The following is an 8,846-nucleotide window of genomic DNA, read 5'->3' as shown; positions in this document are numbered from 1 at the left end:
TTTAAAAGAATATGGGTTAGTTAGAAAATAAGTGAGTAGAACTATACAACTTTTATTAAATAGGTTTTCAAACTTTTATTCACTTTATCTAAGCCTCTAGCGATATAAATGTTATCACTTTAGGTATCCCAATTGTAACAGTTGCTAAAAATATCATTAAATGATACATTTCATGTTCTAATAATTTTGAATTTTTTTAAATAATATTATTTAAAAAATATTTTTTCTTAAAATAATTCCCCTCACTGTTTGTCCCCTCGTGAACGCCCTTCGTCCCAACACCCTTCAAATTTCCAATCTACAACAAATTGATCAATGATGATGGTCGTTAACAAATTGATCAATGATGATGGTCGATCATTAAGGTTTCTTTCTATATTAAGGACTATTAAATTTTAGGGATTTTACATTTAAGATTTTAGAAATTAGGGATTTAAATTTAAAAATTTGAGAATTTCGAGGTTTGAGATGATAGCAATGATGATGGTCGATCATTAGGTGGTTGACAACAAATGGATGATCGCTCGACGACAGATGGATGTTCGGAGATGGCCAGCGACCGGAGTAGAGGATATTAGAATAAAATTTTTATGAATTGTGGGGTATTTTATGTAAAATAGAAAAGTTTAGAGTTTTTTTAAATATAATAATGATATTTTAAAGTTTTTTTAAAAAAATAAAATTTTTAAAATTGTCAGAATGTGACATGTGTTATTTAAGGAATTTTTTTAATGACGGTTACGAATAAGATAATTAAAGCGATAATGTAACACCATTAACCCATATACGTACACATGTACGAGTTAAAGATGTCACATCATTTATACGAAACATTACCATTTGAAAACCAATAAAAACTTATTTCTTTAAAATATCAAAAATGCTTTTATTTATTTTAAATCTAACAATCGTACAAAATCATAATTTAATATTTAAATATAAAAAATTAAATTATTTTAAAAATGCATTTCTTTATTTTAAAACTAACAATCACACAAAATCATAATTTAATATTTAAATATCAAAATTTAAATTCAATTTAGATAACATTTTAGGTATATCTGTATTGTAACATATTTTAAATAAAAAATGACAGAAAACAATCTGATTTGAAAATCGTTTCTATAATAAATAATTACGATTTAATAAATCAGTATTCATAATTAATAATGTCCTTTGTAAAACCAAACCTTTATAACTTAAACAAAAATATCTTAAAGAAAGTCGAATCAGAGTAGCTATAAACTTTTTTGATATACATGACTCTACCAAATAAATTAATAGACAGGATGTCCTTACTTACCGATTCTGGTGGCAGAATTGATTCCTCAAAAAGGATACTGATGTGCTCCCAATTTTCTCATTATAGCTTGCACTTATGTCTGAAACACTCACATGCTAAGTTTTCACTTAGTGAGGCAACCAAATAAAATAAAATAAAATATTTAACGTATAAAACAGATAATATATGTATCGTATAAAAATATTAATAAAATAAAACATGTATTGTTGAGTTAATCGATTGACTAAATCGGCCAAGAGGGGGGTGAATTGGCAATAAAAAATTTGGTGGAAGCTTTTGCATAAAATTGAAAGAAATTGCACAGCGATTTAGAGTGGTTCGACTTTATCAACCAAAGTCTACGTCCACTACCTTAGCTATCCACACTAAGGATTTTCCAACAAATTCACTAATTTGTTCTTTCTTTTGAGGCCAAAGAGATAACCTTACAACTCCCTCAAGAATATACCCCAATTCTTGAGAACACTATTTTCTCAAAGAGAAATACAAATTTGCAAACTTACAAGAAAAACCTCACAAGGCAAATATGTTTGCACAATTCTAGAACAAAGAAAGAACACTCAAGAATAAATACAATTGAGCACAATAAGTGTTCTTGAAAGCAAAATGAATATTGAATGAAAAATAGGCTTGAAATGCTCAAACTTGAGGTTTGATGCTTTCTCTTTGATTCTCTCTTGATTCTAATTGCTTGATGTTTCTTGTTATTGATCAATGGCTTCTAAACTTGTTTAAATACTCCTTGAATCAATTCTGAACGTTGGTGATAATTAGTGGAGTCAATAGAGCCGTTATTGTGTGAAAACAATTAATTTTCTGGGTGGGAACGTCTCATGCATCGATGCATGACCATTATGCATCGGTGCATTAGTGTAAAATTTCAAATATTTTGACCGTTGGACTCCTAGTGCATCGGTGCACTAAGAGTGCATCGATGCATGAAGTGCATTCGATGTTTGAAAAATAACCTGGTGCATCGATGCATCAAATGCATTCGATGTTTTAATTAAATCAGAGTGCATCGATGCATGGAGAGTGCATCGGTGCATGGAATGCATTCGATGTTTCAATTTATTCATTGATGCATCGATGCATGGTATTGATGCATCGGTGCATGCCTTTGAAAAATTGATTTAAGGCTTGATTTTGGTTTAAAATACTTTGAAAATTTGTTTCAAAAATAGTTTAAGTACAAATCACAATTTTACACATTTAGTAAGGATTAAAATTGATCTTCAAAGACTTGGAGTAATAATTTGATATTCGATAAATTGAATCGAATATAAAATTGTAAAATCATTTGTAAAAATCTTAAAATTCATTTAACTTAATTTGTTATATCGAAATATCAAAAATGTTTTTAACAATCTCCCCCTTTTTTATATAACAAAACAATTGGGAAATTTTAAGATTTAGAAAATTATTTTTGAAATCAGCTTTTGAAAAATTACTCCCCCTTACTATGACACACATCTTCTCCCCCTTTTTGTTAAATCAAAAAGACTCTATAAAACGTTTTAAACAAGAATGTTTTGAAAAACTTAAGCCAATTGATTTATTAATTATAAGCTGCTAAGATCACAATCAAAAGAGAGGTTAGCCATTAGTTTCATAAATCAATATTCATATAACATGCAATGGATAATTGGTCATATATGTCTAATGATGCAAAAATAAGAAAATTTAAGCAAACCAAATATATATATTAAGTTCAAGCATCCATAAATATAAAATAAGTCCAGTCAAAGTATCAAAAACAAAGAAACCAGAAATATCAAAATCAATCCAAGTTTTAATTTTAAGAAAGCATGACAAGAAATACAAATCTACTCCATCGGAGGATCGGGAGGAGAAGGATAATGAGCTCGAACTTCAAGAGTCAGATAATCCATACGATCACGCATCTCCCTCTGAAACTCAGTAATCTGAGACTCCATGGAAGCAAATCGTAGATCAAATGCCTCTAAAAAATATCGGAAATAAGGTGGTGTTTGATCTTCTTGCCGAGCGAGTTCCGGTGCATTAGCTGGATCGTCAATATCTTGAAATATCCCTTGAAGCTTGGGATCAACATTCGCAGCTGGAGGAGGAGGAGGAGCACGAGAAGAACTAGCTCCCGGAGTTTGTTTATTTAGTCGGAAGACCCAAAAACCGGTGCATTTCATCTTGAACCCAATCCGCTTTCTTTAAAGAAGTGAGATTGATTTGATTTTGGAGAGGAATGGGAGTGTTGAGAGAAACGTCTAGACCAAATTTGATAAACATGTTACTAAGTAGACATCCGTAGGCTAATGTTTCAACATGTTTAAAAGGAACAATGCTTACGATGTCTATTAGTTGACTAAAAATGACCTGTGGAAGATTTATTTTGATTTTATTTTTAATACAATATATCCACCATAAATCCCTAGCACGTAGAGTAGAGTACCTACCAGCAGAAGGACGAAACCACCAAGAAATAATAAAATGAAGGAAACGGTCGTGATGGGTTCGAAGGGTACTGACACTAGCATTAGGAGTATAGGGATAAGCCACAGATTCTTTTTCGTCAAACACACCATCATCATCTAACCCGAAATGAGAAGCAATAGTTGCGGAATCAACAACAATGTACTGTCCTAGAAGATAGGATCTAATTCCGATGGTTCCACATTGGGTTTGATTTTGAATACAGACTGCATTGGAATAGAAAATGCGGACTAATTGATGGAAAACGATAGGTTGAAGAAAAAAAAAGTTTATCAAACTTCCATTGTTTAAGAATTGGGAGGTATTCGAAATTGATGTCAACCATAGCTTGAAGCAAAGGAATACGCTCTTCACGAATTCTATAAGTTTGGAAAGAATTTCTGTACCTAGAGTACAGTTCGTCTCTACGACGCTCAGGCATATTAAAAAAAGAACCTAATAGACTAGTGGGTGGTGGAGGAACGGGATTTGGCAGTTGGTTTGAACGAGAACGACTAGACGAAGTTCTAGGACGTTTTGGATTAGACATGATTAAAGGAAACGGAATAAGGAATATTACCTGCAATTTGAAAACATATGTATGCACAATCAATCCCAAAACTCAATTGAGTCCTCAATATTTCAAGGTTCTCTAAATCAATCCTAATGGGCATGTTTTGAAAACTATTAAAAAATTGATAATCATAATAATATAGTTTTCATGAAAACAAAAACAATTAAATCAAAAATCTTACTATTTTTTTTTTGAAAAATTGTTTGTTTTGGAAGAAATTGGCAGTAAAATCTTGTTTAGAACCAATAAACAATCAATGCCCGATATAATGTACATCCTAGAACTAATTAAAACTAGTTCTAAAATCATAAATTTGTAAAATAGAGATTTTTAGAAATATACATTGAAAATTCGGATTGAGAGAGATGAGGAGTTGTTTTGCACGATTTAATGATTGAAGCAGGTTTGGGAGTTGAAAAGCTTGAAAATTCCGTCGAAAAATCGTTGATTTTGAGCAAGAATGGAGATTTTAGAGAGAGAGAGACAACGGCTTTGAGATAGGGGTTTTTATGTTTTGAGAAAATGAAGAAAATGAAGCATTTTAACCCAAAACCCGACCGATGCATCGATGCATGATCTTGTGCATCGATGCACATTCAAGGCATGCATCGGTGCATCATGCGGATGCATCGATGCACATTCAAAGGGATACATCGATGCATTGTTAAGTGCATCGGTGCATTAAGCACAAAAATGTCAAAAATTCATTTTAAACACTTAAAATGCTAAATTATTTAGCTCTAGTGGTTTTGGCAACTCATATATTGAAAATTAACCATGTTCAATCAATCAAGTTAATCTCTTAAAAAATATTTGAACATAAAATTAATTTTCACCAAATAACATAAACTCCCCCTAACTAATGGCAATGAATGCAATCAAAAATTACTATTATAAGCATTTTTCATTTATTCTTAAAAGTGCTAAAAATTATTTTAAACACTAAGTGAAGATAGGTTGGCTAAACCTAATGCTCTCCTAAGTGTCCAAAATCTTTCTTTGTCTAAAGGTTTTGTAAAGATATCTGCTAATTGGTGCAAAGTATCAACAAATTCTAGAACTACATCTTCCTTAGTGACATGGTCTCTAATGAAGTGATGTCTTATTTCAATGTGCTTAGTTCTAGAGTGTTGGATGGGATTTTTAGTGAGACAAATAGCACTAGTATTGTCACACTTGATAGGAATGGTACCAACTTCAATTCCATAATCAAAAAGTTGTTGTTTCATCCATAAAACTTGTGTACAACAACTACCAGCTGAAATGTATTCGGCTTCAGTAGTAGATAATGCAACACAATTTTGTTTCTTTGAAAACCAAGAAATCAGCATATTTCCAAGGAATTGGCAAGTACCGGAAGTGCTTTTCCTATCTAATTTGCATCCTCCATAATCCGCATCAGAAAAAGCATGCAAGCTAAAGCTAGAGTCTCTAGGATACCAAAGTCCTAAACTAGGAGTGTCTTTAAGGTATCTAAAGATTCTCTTAACAGCTAGTAAATGTGATTCCTTAGGGCATGATTGAAATCTAGCACATAAGCAAACACTAAACATAATGTCTGGTCTACTTGCAGTTAGATAAAGTAGAGATCCAATCATTGACCTATATAATTTAACATCTACACATTTACCTCCATCATCTAAGTCAAGCTTTGTTGAAGAGCTCATTGGAGTGTCATGAGGTTTCCCATTTTCCAGTCCAAACTTCTTGAGCATATCTTTGACGTACTTAGCTTGATTGATGAAGATGCCATCTTTTCTTTGCTTGATTTGGAGTCCCAAGAAAAATGAGAGCTCCCCCATCATGCTCATCTCAAACTCACTTTGCATTAGCTTAGAAAATTCTTGGCAAAGAACATCATTAGTAGAACCAAATATTATATCATCAACATAAATTTGAACTACTAATAAATCTTTACCTTTATGCTTCAAAAACAATGTAGTGTCAACCTTCCCTTTTGAAAAACCTTTTTCAATTAAAAAATTTGACAATCTTTCATACCAAGCTCTAGGAGCTTGCTTTAAATCATAAAGAGCTTTTGTCAATTTTAAAACATGATCCGGAAAATTTGAATTTTCAAAACCTGGAGGTTGTTCCATATACACTTCTTCTTTTATAAAACCATTTAAAAATGCACTTTTAACATCCATTTGATATAATTTAAATTCATTGAAACATGCAAATGCTAATAACATTCTAATTGCTTCCATCCTAGCTACGGGAGCGTATGTTTCATCATAGTCTATGCCCTCTTCTTGAGTATACCCTTGAGCAACAAGTCTAGCCTTGTTTCTCACTATATTACCACTCTCATCAAGCTTATTCCTAAATACCCATCTAGTACCTACAGTAGATTTATTACTAGGCCTTTCAACTAATGTCCATACTTTACTTCTCTCAAATTGATTTAACTCTTCTTGCATAGCCATAATCCAATGTTCATCATTTAATGATTCTTTAATATTCTTAGGCTCTATGCATGAGATAAATGCAACATAATTACAAATATTTCTAAGAGAAGATCGAGTTGTTACCCCTTTTGATGGATCACCTATAATTTCACCATCCTTGACATAGTTGTACTCTCTTGGATAAGATACTTCCCTTTCTTCAATGGTTGGATTCTCAAGAGGATCATGAGTTTCCTCATTTTTCGTTTCTTCCTTTGATGATGGTTCTCCAACGTCATGTCTAACGTCATTTGTATTTATAACACCTACATCATCATTCACACAAGAATCATTCCTCGGAAGGGGATTATCATCGAAAACAACATGTATAGACTCTTCTACAACTAAATTTCTTTTATTAAATACACGATAGGCTTTAGAATTTAAGGAATAACCCAGAAAAATTCCTTCATCACTTTTAGCATCAAATTTGCCAAGGTTTTCTTTACCGTTGTTTAAAACAAAATATTTACATCCAAAAGGATGAAAATAACTAATGTTAGGCTTTTTATTTTTGAAAATTTCATATGGAGTTTTCTTTAAAATTGGCCTAATCATTACTCGATTTACAACATAACAAGCGGTATTTGTGGCTTCCGCCCAAAAATATTTTGGCAAATTATTTTCACAAAGCATGGTTCTAGCCATTTCTTCTAAAGTTCGATTTTTCCTCTCAACAACTCCATTTTGTTGAGGGGTTCTAGGTGCTGAAAAATTATGGCTAATACCGTTAGAGTTACAAAATTCAGTAAATCCAAGATTTTCAAATTCAGTTCCATGATCACTCCTAACACTAGTTATAGAGTAACCTTTTTCATTTTGGATTACTTTTGAAAACGTGATGAATTGTTCTAATGCTTCATCTTTAGTATTTAAAAATAGAACCCAAGTATATCTAGAATAGTCATCTACCAAGACAAATGCATATTGTTTTCCACCCAAGCTATTAGTTCTAGTTGGCCCAAAAAGATCTAAATGGATCAATTGTAAAACTCTACTAGTTGATACATCATTAATGGATTTAAAAGAAACTCGCTTTTATTTTCCTTTAGCACAAGCATCACAAATTTTATCATTATCAAATTTAAGCTTAGGCAACCCTCTTACTAGGTCTCCTTGAATTAACCATTGCAAAACACTCATACTAGCATGTCCTAGTCTCCTATGCCATAACCAACTATCATGTTCATCCTTAGCAACTATGCATAAATTAGTCATATCAATAAAATCTAAATGCATTATGTATATATCCTTATTTTATGACCAACAAGCATAATCGAAAATAGATGCAATGTCAATCAATTTTGCAATCATTTAAAATAAAACATTGTATCTTTTATCAAATTTATTTTTCAAAAGATTATGCTTTTAACCCATTCACATATAAAACATTATGCAATGTTGATTATAGAGATTAAGAGCACATGCATAATGTTTTTGAAAATGTTATGCATTAAAACTTTGTAATATTTAAACAAAAATCTATGCATAAACATTAAGAAAAATTTCAGGTCAAAATTTTGCAAAACCAAAGTTTATGAAAAATCGATATCAATTGTTAAAGAGATATCAATTACATTTAAAAACAATTTTGACCAAAAAATAATATGATGAACTAGAGTTTATAAAACTTTACCAAAAAAAATTACCATGTTCATCATACAATATTTTTTTTTAACATACATGAGATAAAACATAATTCAACATTTTAAAAACTCATGTATGCATAAACTAAATGAGCAACCAAATAATAAAAACATTAAGTTTAGAGGTTACCCATTCCCTTTTTATGTGTGGCTAGAGCATCTTGAATATCATCATCTTTATCACCATTGCTCTCACACACCTACAAGAGACATTTAAATAGATTTTGGTATCCAAATTGCTTTGGATCCTTGAACATTAGTTTCAATGCCTCTTGTTCCTTTTGGAACCCATACTTGTCTAATTTTAAATCGTTTTCCTTTATTTAAAGGACAAGTATGTTCCTTACGACCATGATAATGACAATGTGAACATATTGTCATTATTGAACTAGATGAATTATTTAGAATGATCTCTTTTTCTCTTG

The sequence above is a fragment of the Hibiscus syriacus genome, unplaced genomic scaffold (assembly GCF_006381635.1).
Source record: "Hibiscus syriacus cultivar Baekdansim isolate YM2019G1 unplaced genomic scaffold, ASM638163v2 tig00110013_pilon, whole genome shotgun sequence".
NCBI classification, from domain to species: domain Eukaryota; kingdom Viridiplantae; phylum Streptophyta; class Magnoliopsida; order Malvales; family Malvaceae; genus Hibiscus; species Hibiscus syriacus.
Note: the sequence above shows the minus strand (reverse complement) of the source record.